Genomic DNA, 22,140 nt, shown 5'->3' on the forward strand with positions numbered 1-22,140 from the left:
CACTGTTCTGTAGATCTTTGACAATTCAATATGTTTTTGTTTTTTTTTTTATAAATTTATTTATTTTAGTTGGGGGCTAATTACTTTACAATATTGTAATAGTTTTTGCCATACATTGACATGAATCAGCCATGGGTTTACATGTGTTCCCCTTCCTGGACCCCCCATCCACCTCCCTCCCTATCCCATCCCTCTGGGTCATCCCATTGCCCCGGCCCTGAGCCCTTGTCTCATGCATCGAACATGGAATGGTGTTCTGTTTCACATATGATAATATACATGTTTCAATGCTATTCTCCCAGAACGTCCCACCCTCACCTTCTCCCTCAGAGTCCATAAAATTGTTCCATGCATCTGTGTCTCTTATTCTGTCTCGCATATAGGGTTATCGTTACCATCTTTCGAATTCCATATATACGCATTAGTATACTGTATTGTTGTTTTTCTTTCTGGCTTACTTCACTCTGTATAATGGGCTCCAGTTTCATCCATCTCAGTAGAACCGATTCAAATGTATTTTTTTTAATGGCTGAGTAATATTCCATTGTGTATATGTACCACAGCTTCCTTATCCATTCGTCTGCTGATGGACATCTAGGTTGCTTCCATGTCCTGGCTATTGTAAACAGTGCTGCGATGAACATTGGGGTACACGCGTCTCTTTCAATTCTGGTTTCCTCGGTGTATATGCCCAGCAGTGGGATTGCTGGGTCATATGGCAGTTCTATTCCCAGTTTTTTAAGGAATCTCCACACTGTTCTCCATAGTGGCTGTACTAGTTTGCATTCCCACCAACAGTGTAAGAGGGTTCCCTTTTCTCCACACCCTCTCCAGCATTTATTGCTTGTAGACTTTTGGATAGCAGCCATTCTGACTGGTATGAAATGATACCTCATTGTGGTTTTGATTTGCATTTCTCTAATAATGAGTGATGTTGAGCATCTTTTCATGTGTTTGTTAGCCATCTGTATGTCTTCTTTGGAGAAATGTCTGTTTAGTTCTTTGGCCCATTTTTTGATTGGGTCGTTTATTTTTCTGGAATTCAGCTGCAGAAGTTGCTTGTATATTTTTGAGATTAATTGTTTGTCTGTTGCTTCGTTTGCTATTATTTTCTCCCATTCTGAAGGCTGTCTTTTCACCTTGCTTATAGTTTCCTTTGTTGTGCAAAAGCTTTTAATTTTAATTAGGTCCCATTTGTTTATTTTTGCTTTTATTTCCAATATTCTGGGAGGTGGGTCATGGAGGATCCTGCTGTGATTTATTCTGGGTTTCTTGGACTTCTGTGACTATTTCTTTCCTCATTTTAGGGAAATTTTCAACTATTATCTCCTCGAGTATTTTTTCATGGCCTTTCCTTTTATCTTCTTCTTCTGGGACTCCTATGATTCGAATGTTGGGGCGTTTCATATTGTCCCAGAGGTCCCTGAGGTTTTCCTCATTTCTTTTGATTCTTTTTTCTTTTTTCCTCTCTGCTTCGTTTATTTCCATCATTCTATCTTCTACCTCACTTATCCTATCTTCTGCCTCCGTTATTATACTGTTGGTTCCCTCCAGAGTGTCTTTTATCTCCTTTATTTCATTATTCATTCTATATTGACTCCTTTTTATTTCTTCTAAGTCCTTGATAAACATTTCTTGCATCTTCTCAATCTTTTCAAGTTAAATTTCTGATGCTTGCAACCATATGTCCTAAATAATATCATTTATCTTTTAGTCTTTGAAATTATATTCTGATTGTAAAACAAATAATGATGTGTAATTAAACTGTTCTGGAAAGTAGATATAGTCCTTTTAGGAATCCAGAATCAGACTAAAGCCTGCTAGAAATCAGTTCAAGTGCTTCCAACAGGATTGATTGCAAGACTAGCTGGATATACTTGTAGGTCAACAGCCATCTTCAAATACTAAGAGGAGGCATATCCTCTTCTAAGAAGGGAAGCACTAGTAGAAACCACCACTGTCACATAGTCACAATTTAATGGTATAGTGTAGCCATGATCATCTTCTGTTCTCTTTTGACCAAACTGAGCAGAAAGGACACCCAGTTAATTTTATACCACGAGGTAGTACTGCATAGTGGTTAAGAGCCTGGGCTCTCAATCCAGACTTCCTGGCCTCCAGTCATGATTCAATTACTTAACAGTTGTGTGATTTGGGGCAAATTCCTTAACTTCCCCATATCTCAGTTTCTGTAACAGTAAAGTGAGGATAGCAGCACATTTGTCATCAGGTCATGATAAATGGTAAGTGAGTTAGACTAGTGCCTGTACTTATTGAAGAACTTAATGAATGTTAGCTATTCAATCTTAGTGTTCTTATCCTTATCATCCTTATAGGTCCCCTCAAAAGTGATTATATAGAGAGAATATTAGATTACAAAATGCGGATCATCTGCTGGTTGAAGAAGAAATCTGTGGTGGTCTAGAGAATCTTAGTTAAAAATTATAGGGTCATGTATGGATCTTTATTTTTGTTTATAATGAGTTTGAATGTCTATAGTACATTTTTTTCTGGGAAAGAGTCCTTAGCTTTCAGAACTTACTCAAAAAGTCTGACCTACAAAAACATTAAGAATCTCTATCAACATAAAATGAGTCATAGGGGTTTGAAAAATCAGAGATCTTAGAGCTAAGAATAGACTACACATGTTTTCTAAAGTGTTACTGTTTTTATTTTATCTTGAAGAGACTATCACGGTGATGCTAAATCATGCTCTATTGAGAGTAGTGGAGGGGAGGGAAAGGAGGGGAGAAAATAGGAAGAGAAAAGACAGGGAGCAAAAAGAAGAAGAAGAGAACGATAACTGTTATAACCCAATTAGGCCAGCAATTTCACTTAGTGCCTAGAAATCCCAGAGAGATTGTAGATGGCATGTGAGAAGATGAACTTCTGTTCCTTCAACCTGCCTGGTTCTTACATGCCTCTCATCATGTGACTGTCCTCACTCTGTCAACTCAGATTCTGGTTCTTATGTATATATTATTGTGCAATATGGCTCTAAATAAATGGCACCTACTGCCTCTGGTGCACACCGAAATACTGACGTACCCAACCTGGAAGAAGACTGGTGGCTCTGGATTAACTGAGAGAGTGTCTCAGTCTTTGATAAGGTAACTTCCTAAGGTTTTCAAGAGTAATTCTGATGCTATATGTCTTTCATCCTTCATGATTATGTTAGAACTTAGAAACATCCCAACTATGTCCTGACTTGGCATTTAGCACTCCACATTTGAGAATAACAAAGAATTATTGTAGCATGTTCTCTGTAAATTTATTTCCTGACCTGAGCACTGAGAAATCAGTCTAGGTTCCCCATTTCACAGCTTCAGAATGTCACCTACATTGTTTCATTTCCGTCTCATAAATACTTGCAACACATGCCTCTCATAGACTCAGCGGTCCTAGAATTGATGGAACCCTCTGGGATGAGATGAAATTATAGCACATTATTATGTTAGAGGTCTGTTTGTCATTTTACATTTGAAATCCAAATGTAGTAAGATCTCATAGAACATTTCCAGGAATGACTTGTCTAGTATTTCGTTGACAACCTATCCTCTGGCTGAGAAGCTTCAAGTACTTAAGATTTTCAAAGCTTAAGCCTGAAAAATCCAATGCTCATCATCTGGCTTTGTCTCTCATCCTATAATCGATCTTAGTTTCCTTTTCATTAGTTATATCCCCAAAGCTACATATGGTACAAAATCGGATAGACTCCACAGAACATCTCTCTTCACACTATCATAGCATCAACACAGAATATGCCCACATATCCCCATTCAACGTGAATACTCACCTTCTGAGGCAAATTCTAATTTGCTTAAGAATATACATTGATATACAAATGAATTGGGAATTATGTACTCAACCAAGAATTCACTAGTAGTGAGTTAATGTCTTCTAATTTTTTTAAAGAAAAAGTCCTATAACTAAGTATGCAACTAAAAGAACATGAAACAAAAACTCATTAAAATCAATACTAGTGTGAAGCAGAATAGTGACTTTAGAAAAGTAAGCCCCAAAAGTGTGTTTCTAAGAAAAATCTATTGCTTATTGGAATATGAGAGTTTAAATTCATATATAACAGAAAATTCATAGAGATACTAGGAACAAAATAATTTTTCAATGCTAACATCACTTAATCACTACTGTCCATCAATAGTCCATGCAACAATGCCATGCAACATTTAGCCTGACCTCTTTCCTTTATGTGTAATTATCACCAGGAAGAAGATATACCTGTGTCAGTTAACAATTTTAAATTACCTCTATGTGATAATTTATGTTAATAGCATAATAGCATAACAATGATGGATAATGTGTACCAACATTTACAAATTGGTTGCAATGCATTTCAATTACAATTCTCTTCCTATCTCTGATCAGCAGCAAAATCAAATTAGCAATATAACCATTAGTTAGTGAATTATCCTAACATGTAGAGTCTTTACTTAGACACCCTTTCATTTGTAAAACTGTTCTAGAATTCTAAGTGTAGCAAAATTGGCAGGTGAATCAACCAAATCATACACAGTGCTGCTAATGATTTTTTTGTGGGGAAAGGGCAGGGAGCAAGAGTGAAAATAATGAGAGAGCACAAGACATGTAAAGAACTCAGTGGCTGGGAATTTCCTGGCAGTCCAGTGGTTAGGACTCTAAGCTTTCACTGCCAAACATCCAGGTTCAATCCCTGGTTGGGCAACCAAGATCCTACAAGCCATGTGGAGAAGTCAAAGTAAATAAATAAAAAAATGACTCACTGGTTAAGGCCAAAAAGAGGATACTGTTGGTGTTATTCCAGAGTAAAATGGATTGGCAGTATGAAATGATAGGGAATGAATTGAAACAAATGAACCAATCGTTCATCCTCTCCTGTGTCCTGGCCACAGACCAAGGTGAGGTCTACACGTGAGTCTTCCAGGGTAGGGTTTCAAGTTTTCCTTATTTCATTACGTTCCTTGGGAACCCCTACTCAAGACTACCTCAAATGCTTACAATATCTCAGAAATCAGGGGAACCCAAGACTTATTGTAAGACCAGACCTAATAGGAGCAAATCAAAACATTCTACTCAAGGACATCCCTTGAGAGGTCTAGTCCTTGCTAACATGCACCATCTACAGAAAATGCATTTACAGAAAATGTCCTATAAATTTGTGTAAAGCTAATTAATGATTGGAGGGTACAGAAGGGCTCCTTACTCTAGGTACGTTGTCAGCCAAATGACTCAACTATAGTGAACACTGCATTCCTTTGAAGTGGAACCCAACCTCCTTCTTAGGTAAGACTTAAAACTATGGATGACACCAGTTCTGGAAACATCTATTCTACTACCACCACATGGGTAAGAGAATCTTTATATTCATACCTCTTGTTGGTGTTCAGTAGTTCAGTAATGTCTAACTCTTTGCAGCCCCATGGACTGCAGCACTCCAGGCTTCCCTGTCCTTCACTATCTCCTAGAGTTTGCTCAGACTCATGTCCATTGAGTTGATGATGCCATCTAACCATCTCATCCTCTGTTACCTTCTCTGCCTGCCTTCAATCTTTCCAGCATCAGGGTCTTTTTCAGTGAGTTGACTCTTCACATCATGTGGCCAAAGTATTGGAGCTTCAGCTTCAGCATCAGTCCTTCCAATGAATATTCAGGGTTGACTTCCTTTAGGATTGACTGGTTTTATCTCCTTGCTGTCCAAGGACTTTCAAGATTCTTCTCCAGCACCACAGTTTGAAAGCATAAATTCTTCCAAGCTCAGTCTTCTTTATGGTCCAACTCTCACATCCGTACATGACTACTGGAAAAACCATAGCTTTGACATTTGTCAGCAAGGTGATGTCTCTGCTTTTTAAAACATGTGATCTCTCTCCTTTTTAATACACTGTCTAGGTTTGTCTTATCTTTTCTTCATACCTCTTACTGGTTGCAATTTTTCATGTATTTTACATATTCCGAATATTTTTGTTGCAAAAGGAGAAAAAGTATAGCTATCATAGACTTAGGATTTTCCTCCAAATTAAGGAATCTTAGATGCTGTTGCTAACATAGCCTGAAAAGCCAAGAAGTTTCAGTGTCATAAATCAAAGACTTCTGGCTTCTCCTCTGGATTAACCTTCCATTAGAAAAGTTCCTTACTACCACTTGTACATAAAATCTGTCTTTCAAAATCCATGGCCATGGTGGTTAAAAACACTGGACTGGTTTCCCTTCCACCACTTACTGTGTGGCTCTAGGAAAAAAATCACTTAATCTTGCTATGTTTTAGTGTCCTCATCTAGAAATTGGGAAAATAATAATGCTACTTGATGGGATTGTTGTGGTGGTTAAGTGGACTAACACAAGTAAAGCCCCTAGAAACTGCTTACATAGTACTTACATTACTCAGTATATACTAGCTCATCTGTTGTTCTACCAAAGAAACACACAATATACCCAGAAGAAGAACAACTTGAATATTTCAAACCATAGCTGCATTTTAAATAAGTTACTGGACAACCCTGGGTCAAGAGCTGCAGATAGAAAGAAATCTAAGGTCTGTGGTAGAAGAGGGGCACCAATCAATCCCTCTCTTCTATTTTTGCTCTCAAATCCAGAGCCACTTGGAATTCAATATGGTGACCACCACTCCACACGCAGTAATATAGAGTCCTGAACCACCACAGCACTGAGTATAAACCAAACATACCTCTAATGACAAGCCTATGATTCCTGACTCTGTCATTCTCTAAAGACATATAAGTCAGTGAACTGATCTCATTCCTGGCAGATTAAATTCAAACACCATAACACATAGAGTTACTGTATTGATACACACACATCACACACAGGTTGAAGGCTCACCAAGTATTTTCATTATGTGCAAAATACATACAGTCAGAAGCCCTTAGGTTTTTTGGCTGGGAGATTTTGGAAGCCAAAATAGGTCCCGGAGCCAGTGAGGTTCCATTTTTAAAGCATTTTATCTGTTGAGTAGAAGATAATATATTTTTATACAGCCTAGGAAGTGCTGTGTACTCTGCAAGCTTTCTTCATTTATTAATGCTCTAATCAACAATCTAGTGTACACAAGACCAGATTCTAAGCTCAAAAATATTCCTTAGAATCTGTGCTGCTACCTGAGGAGTTGTTATTAGTGTAGGAGAAACATCGTACTTTTTGAAATGCTTCTGTTTGAATTTCAGTACTTATTGATTCTCAAAAAGATAGATTTAGCATTTCTATTAATTGAAGACAAAGATGATTTTAATTGTCAAAACTAGGCAGGAGGCAGATTTTGTGGTTTTTATCATGTTTCTCTCTAGATGTTGTGCACTGGACAGGTTTGGAGAAAACAAATCATATTTTTAAAGCCAGCATGGAACTACTTGCAGGCACAGCAGACTTCCTGCGATGTTGCCTGTGCACGCTGACAGCCCTATCTGATCTCCACACATTAGCTGGAATAGCTAAGTGAGTGATGCTGCATAAAGATGAGAGCTGGAGTTCTTAGGAATCACAGCTACCACAATATAATTAGTAACCTATTCTGGGTCCCATTCCCAAGTGGAAAGAGAAACCAAAGGCACGGAAGAAGAAAAATATTTCAGATTTAGAAACAATGCTGGTGGTTGACAAGGTATTGCTATGAAGAAGCTCTCAACAATCTCATCCTCTTGACACCGGCATGCAGCCAGCCGGCGTTTCTGTGGGCTATACTGAGAACCAGTGAATACCATGTGGGCGGTTGTCAACATTAGAAACAAGAAAAATAGAGAGGAAAAGTACACTGAGAGTTATAACATCAACTTTCAGGTTTTTATTTCTACCCAGATGGCACAAAAATTCCTAGGTATTGGTACCCACACAATAGGCAATCAAGGATGATCATTGTAAAGGCTTTAAAGTTTACAAAGTATCAATACATGCATAGGCTCTTCTATAAAGTCAGGACTCTGCAGCCTGTGATCAGAGGTGATAGTGGTCAGGAGCACTGAACTTCTTACACAGCTGCAGGGGTTTGTTCTTATTGTTGTTGTTTCAGTTTGCATGTAGATCAAGGCCACCTGAACTAATACAAGAGTCCAGTGAAATAGGAACACTGTGGTCTTCTCTTAACAGTGATATAACTTGTACCAGTGTGATACAGCACACAATGTGTTTACCACTAATTTTTATGTTAGAATGAAACATTCATTAGCTATATACAAATGTCAGAAATCTGTTATGGGGCCATTTTAGCCTCTGCATCACTGGAAAATGCATAGCCTTAAACAAACCTGACTATAAGTCCAGACATACCACCTACCACGGTGCAGTTTGGGATCACTTATGTTTGATTTGTTTTTCTCCTTTTTTACAGGAGGACAAATACAATACTGATATTTATAAAGTTGATATTTATGGGCCTAGTGTTTTTTTAATTTCTTAATATGTCAAATTGTTTATCTATATTATTACATTTAGTCCAGGAAGCCAATTTCTGCAGTTGGTACTTTTATTATCCACACTACTTCTGTCCATATTACTCAGATGAAGAAATCCAAGGCAAAAGGGGACCCAGATCACACTGCAATGAGTGATGCTACCAAAATTCTAATTCAGACTGTTTCACTCCAGAGATTTGGCCCTAACCACCATGGTCATGGCCTCCCAAACCCCTTTTCACATGTATCTGAGGTAAGACAGCCAAGGAGCCGAACATAGTGAACTTTAGTATAAGAAGATATCTAATGAATGGTAACTGTCAATATTAGCAAACCTAATATCATCATTGCCATTATTAGTATTAACCTTTCTCCTATACTTTGCTCAAGCCTCTCAGAAAAGGAGACTCTGCGTATTTCAAGAACAAGATAGACTCTGAAGAATCAGCAACTGAAAACCCATCTGGTATGACACTGGACCTGTGGACACCTCAACTGAGGGGGACTTTTTATATTATGTCCGTGATGCAGAGGAGATCGGTCTATGTGCATCTACCAGGAACAATGTCATTCATCCCCAGTGACATGAAAGAGACCATTTTCTTCCACCATCGTGTCTGAGCACACTTAGGGAAGATGGATGTGTGAAAGAAGAGGTAAATGTGGAGAGTGTAAATGAAAGGAGGGGAGTGAGAGCTACATGCCTTAAATATCTCCTCATTGTGAGGCATGAATATGACACAAGGAAAGTACAAACCCCAACAGACAGATGTACATGCAGGCCCAGCTCTCAAAGATGTTATTTTTAGAAGGTAAAGAAATGGAAACAGTAGGAGGCAAGTGCCTTTTGTTAGTATTCAATTGGAGACGTCTCTTTCATGTCTTCTCTTCTCATGCCTTTGTTAAACCAGGAAGCTACAAAAGGATAGGACTTTCCTTCTCAAAATACTGCCCTGGGTGACGTGCAAATTTTGTCCTCACTACTCCTCCCATTAAACTTGAAGGGAGTGTAGACAGGTTTGCCTTCCTTCCTCATCAACAGCCAAGTGGATGTCTAAGAATTTTGTTCTCAACATCAGAACATACACTCTAGGTCATACAGATCTACTCCTACTTTTTCTTTTTTCTTAGGCTTATGGTCAAGGGCAAAGGAAAAGGCAAAGGTCAATCTTCCATCTCCCCATCTCAGGTGTGCATACAATGCTGCCAGAAGATAATCAGTGAAAGGCAAACATTATTCAAACACTTGAATTGCCAAGGACCAAAAATCACTGTGAATGGCAACTGTAGCCTTGAAATTAAAAGATGCTTGCTCCTTGGAAGAAAAGCTATGACAAACCTAGACAGTGTATTTAAAAGAAGAGACATCATTGCCAACAAAGTATAGTTTTTTTTGTATAGTCAAATCTATGTTTTTTCCAGTAGTCATGTACAGATATGAGAGTTGGAACATGAAGAAGGCTGGAGCACTGAAGAATTGATGCTTTTGAACTGTGATGCTGGAGAAGATTCTTGAAAGTCCCATAGACTGCAAGGAGATCAAACCAGTCAATCCTAAAGGAAATCAACTCTGAATATTCATTGGAAGGACTGATGCTAAGGCTGAAATTGCGATACTTTGGCCACCTGATGTGAAGAGCCAACTCATTAGAAAAGACCCTGATGCTGAGAAAGATTGAAGGCAAAAGGAGAAGGGACAGCAGAGGATAAGATGGTTAAGTAGCATCACTGACTTAATGGACATGAATCTGAGCAAACTCCAGGAGTTAGTGGAGGACAGAGGAGCCTGGTGTGCTACAGTCCCTGGGGTCACAAAGAGTCGACATGGAAGATGGTGGAGAATAGGACAGGGAGACCACTTACTCCTCCACAAACTCATCAAAAGATCATTTGAATGCTGAGCAACTTCCACAAAACAACTTCTGAACGCTGGTGGAGGACACCAGGCACCCAGAGAGGAAGCCCATTCTCTTCAAAAGGAGGTAGGTCAAAATATAAAAGACAAAAAGAGAGACAAAAGAGTTAGAAACAGAGACGCTCCATCCTGGGAAGGGAGCCATGAAGGAGGAGAAGTTTACAAACAGTAGGAAACCCTGTCACAGGAGGGTCTGTGGGGAGTTTTGGAACCTCAGACGGCCACATAACCAGGAGAAAAATAAAAAACAAAAAACACACAGAATACGCGCCTAACCGCAACTGCCAGCGGAGAAGTAGCCCAGGTGCTGGAGTCCCACCGGCGAGCAGGGTCTGGACAGGGAGGTGTGGGCCGGATAACTGGTGCTTAGGGTAAGGACCAGGCCTGAATGCCCTGAGGACAATCTGAGGTAGCTAATGTGAGATAGCAATCCAAACTGTGGGATTGCCAGAGAGAAAAAAATAAAAAAGAGAGAGAACTTTCCCATGAAAGGCTCTAACTGGCAGCCTGGCCTGCTCACAGAGCAAAGGATTGAATGAATTCCAAAGGAGAGCTAGCTGGCTGCGTACAGGCCCCTCCCCACCACTGGAGGCACAGAGGCAGGCGTGCGACAGCCAGAGTTAGAAGGCAAGGGTCTGTTCCAATCTCGGCCCCAGAGACTGGCATCCTCCACCAAACTGTGTGCAGGCTCCCCATTACTAACCATGTCTTCCTGGGATCTGGACGGTTGACATCTGCCAGGAGGGTCGCAGCCTGAGATCAACTCCCCAGAGGAGACACACGGCACACCTCACCGCGCACCCGGGAAACAAAGCAGCCGGGACGAGGAGGTGATTAAGACGCACGGTCCACCTGGGACAGTGTGCTGGCCAAACACCTGGTCACTTGAGCTGCTCGGACCTGGGAAGGGCACAAAATGCACGCCAAGCTGAGTCTGTACCCTTGCAGAGTACCCGAGAACCTGAGCAGCTTAGACCTGGGAAGTGCATAAAACGCAGGGTCCACCTTGGACAGTTCCCCTGCAGAGCACACTGGAGCCTGAGCAGTGGAGACCCAGAAAGCAGATGCCACCTTGAGCTGGGGCAAAGCCAGTGTGGTCCATACACTGCAAGCACTCCCCACACACGCCAGTGATATCTGTTTGCAGTGTCTCTCCCTCCCCACAACACAACTGAACAAGTGAGCCTAAATAAGTGACCACCTTCGCCCCCTTGTGTCAGAGTGGAAATTAGACACCCAAGAGACTTGCAAACAGAGGAAGCCAAAATAAACAAAGAGGGAACTGCTCTGAAAGTGACAGGTGCAACAGATTAAAACCCTGGAATTAACATTGACTAAGCATTGGAAGGGGCCTATAGACCTTGAGGGAGAAGGCAATGGCAACCCACTCCAGTACTCTTGCCTGGAAAATCCCATGGATGGAGGAGCCTGGTGGGCTGCAGTCCATGGGGTCGCAAAGAGTCGGACACGACTGAGCGACTTTACTTTCACTTTTCACTTTCATGCATTGGAGAAGAAAATGGCAACCCACTCCAGTGTTCTTGCCTGGAGTATCCCAGGGACGGCGGAGCCTGGTGGGCTGCTCTCCATGGGGTTGCACAGAGTCGGACATGACTGAAGCAACTTAGCAGCAGCAGCAGCATAGAACTTGAGAACAAGTACAAGCTGGAGCAAGGAACTATCTGAAACTGAACTGACCCCACACTGCCCACAACAGCTCCAAAGAAATTTCTAGGTATATTTTTACTATTATCCCTTTTTAATTTTTTTAAAACTTAAGTTCTTTATTACTCCTGTAATTTTCATTTTTATAACCTACTATTACCTAGAAAATAACTCTATTTTTTAAAGAAAATTTCATATATATACATATATTTTATAAGTTTTGTGGTTGATTTTGTTTTGTATTTTTAATATTGTTTTTTGAGAGTCTAACATCTACTCTAGATTTTTAATCTCTGCTTTTTAGTATTTGTTATCAATTTTGTACCTTTAAAAATCTAATCTTTGATATCCATTTTTACTTAGGGATGTTATTACTGGCTTGATTGCTCTCTCCCCTTTTGACTATCCCTTTTCTCCCCCAGGTCACCTCTATCTCCTCCTTCCCCCTTTGCTTCTCTACTTATCTCTGTAAATCTCTCTGGGTGTTCTGGGCTGTGGAGAACACTTAAGGAACTGATTACTGGCTAGATTGGTATCTTCCCTTTTGACTCCCCCTATTCTCCCCTTGGTCACCTCTATCTCTCTCCTCCCTGTTCTCTTAGGTATGTAACTCTGTGAACCTCTCTGGGTGTCCCTCGCTGTGGAGAACTGTTTCACCATTAACCTAAATGTTTTATCATCTGTTCTGTATGTATGGAGAAGTCTTGAGGCTACTGTAAGTATAAGACTGAAAGCCAGAGGCAGGAGGCTTAACTCCAAAACTTGAGAACATCAGAGAACTCCTGATTCCAGGGAACATTAATAGAAAAGAGCTCACCCAAAAGCCTCCATACCTAATACCTACACTGAAACCAAGCTCCACCCAAGAGCCAACAAGTTCCAGAGCAAGACATACCACGCTAATTCTCCAGCAAAGCAGGAACACAACCCTGAGCATTAAAAGATAAGCTTCCCAAAGCCATGTCAAACCCATTGACACCCCAAAACCCACTACTGGACACTTCATTGCACTCCAGAGAGAAGATATCCAGTTCCACCCACCAGAACACAGATGCCAGCTCCTCTAACCAGGAAACCTTGACAAGCCATTAATCCAACCCCACCCACAGGGAGCAGGCTCCGCAATAAAGAGGAACCATGAAATTCCAGCCTACAGAAAGGACACCCCAAACACAGCAACCTAAATAAAATGAAAAGGCAAAGAAATATTCAGCAGGTAAAGGAACATGATAAATGCCCACCAAACCAAACAAAAGAGGAGAAGGTAGTGAGTCTACCTGAAAAAGAAATCAGAATGATAGAACAGATGATCCAAAATCTTGAAAACAAAATGGAGCTACAGATAAACTAGAGACAAGGATGGAGAAGATGCAAGAAATGTTTAACAAAGACCTAGAAGAAATAAATAAGAGTCAATCAATAGTGAATAATGCAATAAATGAGATCAAAAACACTCTGGAGAGAAACAGCAGTAGATTAACTGAGGCAGAAGATAGGATAAGTGAGGTAGAAGATAGAATGGTGGAAATAAATGAAGCAGAGAGGAAAGAAGAAAAAAGAATTAAAAGAAATGAGGACAACCCCAGAGACCTCTGGGACAATGTTAAATGCCCCAACATTCGAATCATAAGAGTCACAGAAGAAGACAAAAAGAAAGGGCATGAGAAAATACTTGAGATAATAGTTGAAAACTTACCTAAAATGGGGAAGGAAGGAGCCACTCAGGTCTGAGATACCCAGAGAGTCCCAAACAGGATAAACCCAAGAAGAAACACCCCAAGACACATATTAATCAAATTAGCAAAGATCAAACACAAAGAACAAATATTAAAAGCCACAAGGAAAAAGAAACAAATAACACACAAGGGGCTTGCCATAAGGATAACAGCAGATCTTTCAATAGGAACTCTTCAGGCCAGAAGGGAATAGCAGAACACACTTAAAGTGATGAAAGAGAAAAACCTACAACCCAGATTACTGTACCCAGCAAGAATCTCATTCAAATATGAAGGAGAAATCAAAAGCTTTACAGACAAGCAAAAGCTGAGAGAATTCAGCACCACAAAACTGGCTCTTCAACAAATGCTGAAGGATCTTCTCCAGACAGGAAACACAGAAAAGGCTTATAAACTCAAACCCAAAACAACAAAGTAAATGGCAATGGGATCATACTTATCAATAATTACCTTAAGTGTAAATGGGTTGAATGTCCCAACCAAAGGACAAAGACTCACTGAATAGATACTAAAACAAGACCCCTATATATGCTGTCTTCAACAGACCCACCTCAAACCAAGGGACACATACAGACTCAAAGTGAAGGGCTGGAAAAAGATATTTCATTCAAATGGAAACCAAAAGAAAGCAGGAGTAGTAATACTCTTATCAGATAAAGTAGACTTTGAAATAAAGACCATGGAAAGAGACAAAGAAGGACACTACATAATGATCAAAGGATCAATCCAAGAAGAAGATATAACAATTAAAAATATATAAGCACCAACATAGGAGCACCTCAATACCTAAGGCAAATGCTAACAAGTATGAAAGGGGAAATTAACAGTAACACAATAATAGTTGGAGACTTTAATACCCCACTCACACCTATGATCAACCAAACAGAAAATTAGCAAGGAAACACAAACTTTAAATGATCCAATGGACCAGTTAGCCTAATTGATATCTATAGGACATTTCACCCCAAAACAATGAATTTCACCTTTTTCTCAAGTGCACACAGAACATTCCCCAAGATAGATCACATCCTGGGCCATACATCTAGTCTTGGTAAATTCAAAAAAATTGAAATAATTTCAAGCATCTTTTTTGATCACAATCCAGTAAGATTAGATGTCAACTACAGGAAAAAAAAAAACTATAAAAATATAAACATATGGAGACTAAACAACACATTTATGAATAACCAACAAATCACAGAAGAAATCGAAAAGGGAATCAAAATATGCATAGAAACAAATGAAAATGAAAACACAACAACCCAAAACCTCTGGGATTCAGTAAAAGCAGTGCTAAGGGAAAGGTTCATAGCAATACAAGCTAACATCAAGAAACAAGAGAAAAATCAAATAAATAACCTAACTTTCCACCTAAAGCAACTAGAAAAAGAAGAATTGAAGAACCCCAGTGTTAGGAGATGGAAAGAACTCATAAAAATTAGAGAAGAAATAAATGAAAAAGAAAAAAGGAGACTATAGCAAAAAATCAACAAAACTAAAAGGTGGTTATTTGAGAAGATAAATAAAATAAACAAACTTTTATCCAGACTCATCAAGAAAAAGGGAGAAGAATCGAATCAACAAAGTTAGAAATGAAAATGGAGTAATCACAACAGACAACACAGAAATACAAAGGATCATAAAAGACTACTATCAGAAACGATATGCCAATAAAATGGACAACCTGGGAGAAGTGGATGAATTCTTACAAAAGTATAACCTTCCAAAACTGAACCAGGAAGAAATAGAAGCAGACCCATCACAAGCATGGAAATCGAAACTGTAATCAAAAATCTTCCAACAAACAAAAACCCAGGACCAGATGTATTCACAGGTGAATTCTATCAAAAATTACAGAAGAGCTAACACCTATCCTACTCAAACTCTTCCAGAAAATTTCAGAGGAAGGTAAATTCCCAAACTCATTCTATGAGGGCACCATCACCCTAATACCAAAACCAGACAAAGATGCCAGAAAAAAGAAAACTACAGGCCAATATCACTGATGAACATACATGCAAAAATCCTGAACAAAATTCTAGCAACCAGAATCCAGCAATATATTAAAAAGATCATACATTATGATGCTTCATCATCACTCCTTTCAATGAATATTCAGGATTGATTTCCTTTGGGATGGACTGGTTGGATGTCCTTGCTGTTCAAGGGACTCTGAGGAGTCTTCTCCAACACCACAGTTCAAAAGCATCAATTCTTCAGTGTTCAGCTTTCTTTATGGTCCAACTCTCACATCCATACATGACTACTGGAAAAGCCATAGCTTTGACTAGATGGACCTTTGTTGGCAAAGTAATGTCTCTGCTTTTTAGTATGCTGTCTACATTAGTAATAACTTTCCTTCCAAGGAGCAAGCACCTTTTAATTTCATGGCTGCAGTCACCATCTGCAGCGATTTTGGAGCCCCCAAAAGTAAAGTCTCTCACTGTTTCCATTGTTTCCCCATCTATTTGCCATGATATGATGGAACTGGATGCCATGGCCTTAGTTTTCTGAATGTTGAGTTTTAATCCAACTTTTTCACTCTCCTCTTTCACTTTCATCAAGAGGTTCTTTAGTTCTTCTTTGCTTTCTGCCATAAGAGTGGTGTTATATATTTCTCCCAGCAATCTTGATTCCAGCTTGTGCTTCATCCAGCCTGATATTTCACATGATGTACTTGGCATATAAGTTAAATAAGAAAGATGACAATACATAGACTTGATGTACTCCTTTCCTAATTTGGAACCAGGCTGTTGTTCCACATCCAGTTCTAACTGTTGCTTCTTGACCTGCATACAGATTTCCCAGGAGGCAGGTAAGGTGGTCTGGTATTCCCATCTCTTGAAGGATTTTTCACAGTTTGTTGTGATCCACACAGTCAAAGGCTTTGGTATGGTCAATAAAGCAAAAATAGATGTTTTTCTGGAACTCTCTTGCTTTTTTGATGATCCAGCAGATGCTGGCAATTTGATTTCTGGTTCCTCTGCCTTATCTAAATCCACCTTGAACATCTGGAAGTTCAGGGTTCATGCACTGTTGAAGCCTGGCTTAGAGAATTTTGAGCATTACTTTCCTAGCGTGTGAGATGAGTGCAATTATGTGGTAGTTTGAACATTATTTGGCATTGCCTTTCTTTGGGATTGGAATGAAAAGTACCCTTTTCCAGCCCTGTGGCCACCGCTGAGTTTTCCAAATTTGCTGGCATATTGAGTGCAGTACTTTCACAGCATCATCTTTTAGGATTTGAAGTAGTTCAACTGAAATTCCATCACGTCCACTAGCTGTGTTTGTAGTAATGCGTCCTAAGGCACACTTGACTTCTCATTCCAGGATGTCTGGCTCTAGGTGAGTGATCACACCATCATGGTTATCTGGTTCATGAAGATCTTTTTGTATAGTTCTTCTGTGTATTCTTGCCATCTCTTCTTAATATCTTCTGCTTCTGTTAGATTCGTACCATTTCCTTCCTTTATTGTATTCATCTTTGCATGAAATGTTTTCTTGGTATTTCTAATTTTCTTGAAGAGATCTCTAGTCTTCCCCATTCTATTGTTTTCCTCTATTTCTTTACATTGATCCTTGAGGAAGGCTTTCTTATCACTCCTTGCTATTCTTTGGAACTCTGCATTCAAATGGGTATATCTTTCCTTTTCTCCTTTGCCTTTGGCTTCTCTTCTTTTCACAGCTGTTTGTAAGGCCTCCTCAGACAACCATTTTGCCTTTTTGCATTTCTTTTTCTTGGGGATGGTCTTGATCACTGTCTCCTGTACAATGTCATGAACCTCCAACCATAGTTTTCAGGCACTGTCTATCGGATCTAATGCCTTGAATCTATTTGTCACTTCCACTGTATAATTGTAAGGGATTTGCTTCAGGTCATACCTGAATGGTCTAGTGGTTTTCCCTACTTTCCTCAATTTAAGCCTGAATTTGGCAATAAGGAGTTCATGATTTGAGCCACAGTCAGCTCCCAGTCCTGTTTTTGGTGACTGTATAGAGTTTCTCCATCTTTGGCTGCAAAGAATATAATCAATCTGATTTCAGTAATAACTATCTGGTGAGGTCCATGTGTAGAGTCTTCTCTTGTGTTGTTGGAAGAGGGTATTTGCTATGACCAGTGCATTCTCTTGGCAAAACTCTATTAGCCTTTGACCTGCTTCATTTTGTACTCCAAGGCCAAATTTGCCTGTTCCAGGTAGCTCTTGACTTCCTATTTTTGCATTCCAGTCCCCTATAATGAAGAAGGTAACTTTTTGGGGTGTTAGTTCTAGAAGGTCTTGTAGGTTTTCATAGAACCGTTCAACTTCAGCTTCTTCAACATTACTGGTCAGGGCGTAGACCTGGCTTACTGTGATATTGAATGGTTTGCCTTGGAAACAAACTCAGATCGTTGTGTCATTTTTGAGATTGCATCCAAGTACTGCATTTCGGACTCTTTCATTGACTATGATGGCTACTCCATTTCTTCTAAGGGATTCTTGCCCATGGTAGTAGATATAAGGTCATCTGAGTTAAATTCACCCATTCCAGTCCATTTTAATTCACTGATTCCTATAATGTCTATGTTGACCCTTGCCATCTCCTGTTTGACCACTTCCAATTTGCCTTGATTCATGGACCTAACATTCCAGGTTCCTATGCAATATTGCTCTTTACAGCATCAGACTTTACTCTCATCACCAGTCACATCCACAGCTGAGTGTTGTTTTTTCTTTGGCTCCCTCTCTTCATTCTTTCTGGAGTTATTTTCCACTGTTCTCCAGTAGCATATTGGGCACCTACCAACCTGGGGATTTCATTTCTTAGTGTCATACCTTTTTGCCTTTTCATACTGTTCATGGGGTTCTCAAGGCAAGACTACTGAAGTGGTTTTCCAGTCCCTTCTCCAGTGGACCACATTTTGTCAGAACTCTTCACTATGTCCTGTCTGTCTTTGGTTACCCTTTATGTCATGGCTCATAGTTTCACTGAGCTAGACAAGGCTGTGGTCCATGTGATCAGTTTGGTTAATTTTCTGTGATTGTGGTTTTCATTCTGTTTGCCCTCTGATGGATAAGGATAAGAGGCTTATGGAAACTTCCATAAGCTTATGGAAAATAGTAGGTACTCAATAACCACTTGTTGAGGTTTTCTGAAATATTAACCAGAGCCTTAAACAACTTTTCCAGTCACTCATAGGAAGATGGACATTTATTTGGCCTTTTGGCTGTGATACAGATGACCACTGAAGCTAATATTTGCCATGTAGCCACTCCAGGTAAGGCACTGTCCTAGCATTTAACTGCGTGATCTCATTCCATCAATCTGGTAACCCCATGAGTTGTTGCTATTTTCTTCATTTTTTAATAGATGAAGAAAAGCAGGCCCAGAAAATTTGAGTTGTATATCAAAGTCATATAGCTAACACTAAGTTACAAAGTTGGAATTCCCCTCTGCTTGTCCCCTAAGTCAGAGCTCTCAACAAGAGGCTATTTTTTCTCTACCATTAGGGCTGCATGGATGCAAGTACCTCCAGTAGGATTCACACCAGAATAAATTGTTGATGGCAGGTCTTCTCTAACTTGTTATAGTAGGACTATGGGGCTTTCCATGTGGTGCAGTGGTAAACAATCTGCATGCCAGTGTAAGAGGCCCAAGAGATGTGAGTTCAATCCCTGAGTCGAGAAGATCCCCTGGAGTAGGAAATGGCAACCTGATCCAGTATTCTTGCTTGGAAAATTCCATGGACAGAGTAGCCTTCTAGCTACAGTCCATGGAGTTACAAAGAGTCTGACATGGCTGAGTGACTGAGCACAGCACACACTGCTCCATGCAGAATCCCCAGCCACGCTGAGCAACTGCATGCTTGAAACATGGCTGGTCCAAACTGAGATGTGCTACAAGTGTAAGATACACACCAGATTTTGAAGGTATAGCACAAAACAAAGAACATAAAATATCATATCAATGATTTTTCTATTGATTTCATTTTGGATGTATTGGGTTAATTAATTTCCTAAATCCAAATAAGGTCCATACTTTAGTTAATTATATTGCACCAATATTAATTTCTTAGTTTTGATAACCTTACCATGGTTATGCAGGATGCTAACATTAAGAAAGTTTGGGAACATAAAAGATGTCTGGGAAAGTTGCACTATTTTTGTAACTGTTTTATGTCTAAATTTACTTAAAAATATAAAGTTTTAAAATTAGTTCTACCTGTTTCTTTCAACGTGGCTTCTAGAAAATTTCCAAGTGCTGCCTATGTTGCTCACATCATATTTCTATGGAATGGTACAGCAGTAGAACATTAAGCTACAGGAAGAACGAAAGTTAACATCTACATAGCTCTGCACTGTCAACTGCAGGCCCATGTTTAGAGACGGGTTGGTTTACTTAATAAGCGGTTTTATTGTTGAAAAGCTGATTGAGCCATCAGTTAACGTAGCCCTGTCGCACCAGTACAATGAGGTGAGTGGATCCAGAGGTCTTCGAGTCAATTTATGATTCCAGGCATAAACACACTAAAACTCTTCCCGGAAGACAGCCCTATTTCTCAAAATCTCCTGTGAACATTTCCACCACCTCTCTCAGGAAACTGCTCTGGTTCTTCACATCACTGAAGTCAGGAAGTGTTCCCTTTTTTGCACTAGTAAGTAGTTATGACTTTATGAATGTTTATTTCTTTGACATATCCTAGAGTCGTGAAGAAGGTATACTACCTAAAAACTATCCTGAGAGCAGAGAATAGGTAGTGCTTTCTGTACTTGCTTGAAAATGCTTGAGTTAACACTTGTGCTTGAATAAATATACTAAGCATGGTTCAGTTGTAGGGTAATGAGAGAGAAAATGCTTTTAAAATATCCCTCGTTTGCACCTTTGTGATTTTAAAAACACCAGTCTAATCCTATCTACTCATCTTACAGATGAGGTTGCTGAGGACTTATGGGGCTGGATGACTTGTTGGGCAGAGGCAGAACTCAAATGCAGGTGTTCTGACTCCGAAGCTAAAACTCTATCACTCACTCACTGCTGTAACAGCTGAAGAGAAAGCAGTGATTTAATGTGAGCTGTTAATTTTGTTTAGTTTACATTCCCTTTCTGGTCTCCACAAAGGTGGAGAGAGTTCTCTGAGACCATGGTGCCACCAGGAGGCCCAACCTCGCCACATAAAGAGGCTACATGGACAGAGATCCCCAACCAGCCCCCAGCTGTTCAAGAAAACCCAGGTGAGGCCCAGACATGTGAGTAAAGAAACCATCTTCTATGGTAAACTTCCTCATTCTATGAGGCCACCATCACCCTAATTCCAAAACCAGACAAAGATGTCACAAAAAAGGAAAACTACAGGCCAATATCACTGATGAACATAGATGCAAAAATCCTTAATAAAATTCTAGCAAACAGAATCCAACATCATATTAAAAAGATCATACATCATGACCAAGTGGGCTTTATCCCAGGAATGCAAGGTTTTTTTAACATCCGCAATCAATCAATGTAATACACCACATTAACAAATTGAAAGAAAAAAACCATATGGTTATCTCAATAGATGCAGAAAAAGCCTTTGACAAAATTCAGCATCCATTTATGATTAAAACCCTCCAGAAAGCAGGAATAGAAGGAACATATCTCAACATAATAAAAGCTATATATGACAAACCCACAGCAAACATTATCCGCAATGGTGAAAAATTGAAAGCATTTCCCCTAAAGTCAGGAACAAGGCAAGGATGCCCACTTTCACCACTACTATTCAACATAGTTTTGGAAGTTTTGGCCACAGCAATCAGAGCTGAAAAAGAAATAAAAGGAATACAGATAGGAAAAGAAGAAGTAAAACTCTCACTGTTTGCAGATGACATGATCCTCTACATAGAAAACCCTAAAGACTCTACTAGAAAATTACTAGAGTTGATCAATGAATATAGTAAAGTTGCAGGATATAAAATTAACACAAAGAAATCCCTTGCATTCCTATACTCCAATATTGAGAAAACAGAAAGAGAAATTAAGGAAACAATACCATTCACCATTGCATCAAAAAGAATAAAATACTTAGGAATATATCTACCTAAAGAAACAAAAGACTTATATGTAGAAAACTATAAAACACTGATGAAAGAAATCAAAGAGGACACAAACAGATGGAGAAATATACCGTGTTCATGGATTGGAAGAATTAATATAGTGAAAATGAGTATACTACCCAAAGCAATCTATAGATTCAATGCAATCCCTATCAAGCTACCAATGGTATTTTTCACAGAACTAGAACAAATCATCTCACAATTTGTATGGAAATATAAGAAACCTCGAATAGCCAAAGCAATCTTGAGGAAGAAGAATGGAACTGGAGGAATCAACCTGCCTGACTTCAGGCTCTACTACAAAGCCACAGTCATCAAGACAGTATGGTACTGGCACAAAGATAGAAATA

The sequence above is a fragment of the Giraffa tippelskirchi genome, chromosome 5 (assembly GCF_054371585.1).
Source record: "Giraffa tippelskirchi isolate mGirTip1 chromosome 5, T2T-mGirTip1v1.2.pri, whole genome shotgun sequence".
Taxonomy (NCBI): Eukaryota; Metazoa; Chordata; class Mammalia; order Artiodactyla; family Giraffidae; genus Giraffa; species Giraffa tippelskirchi.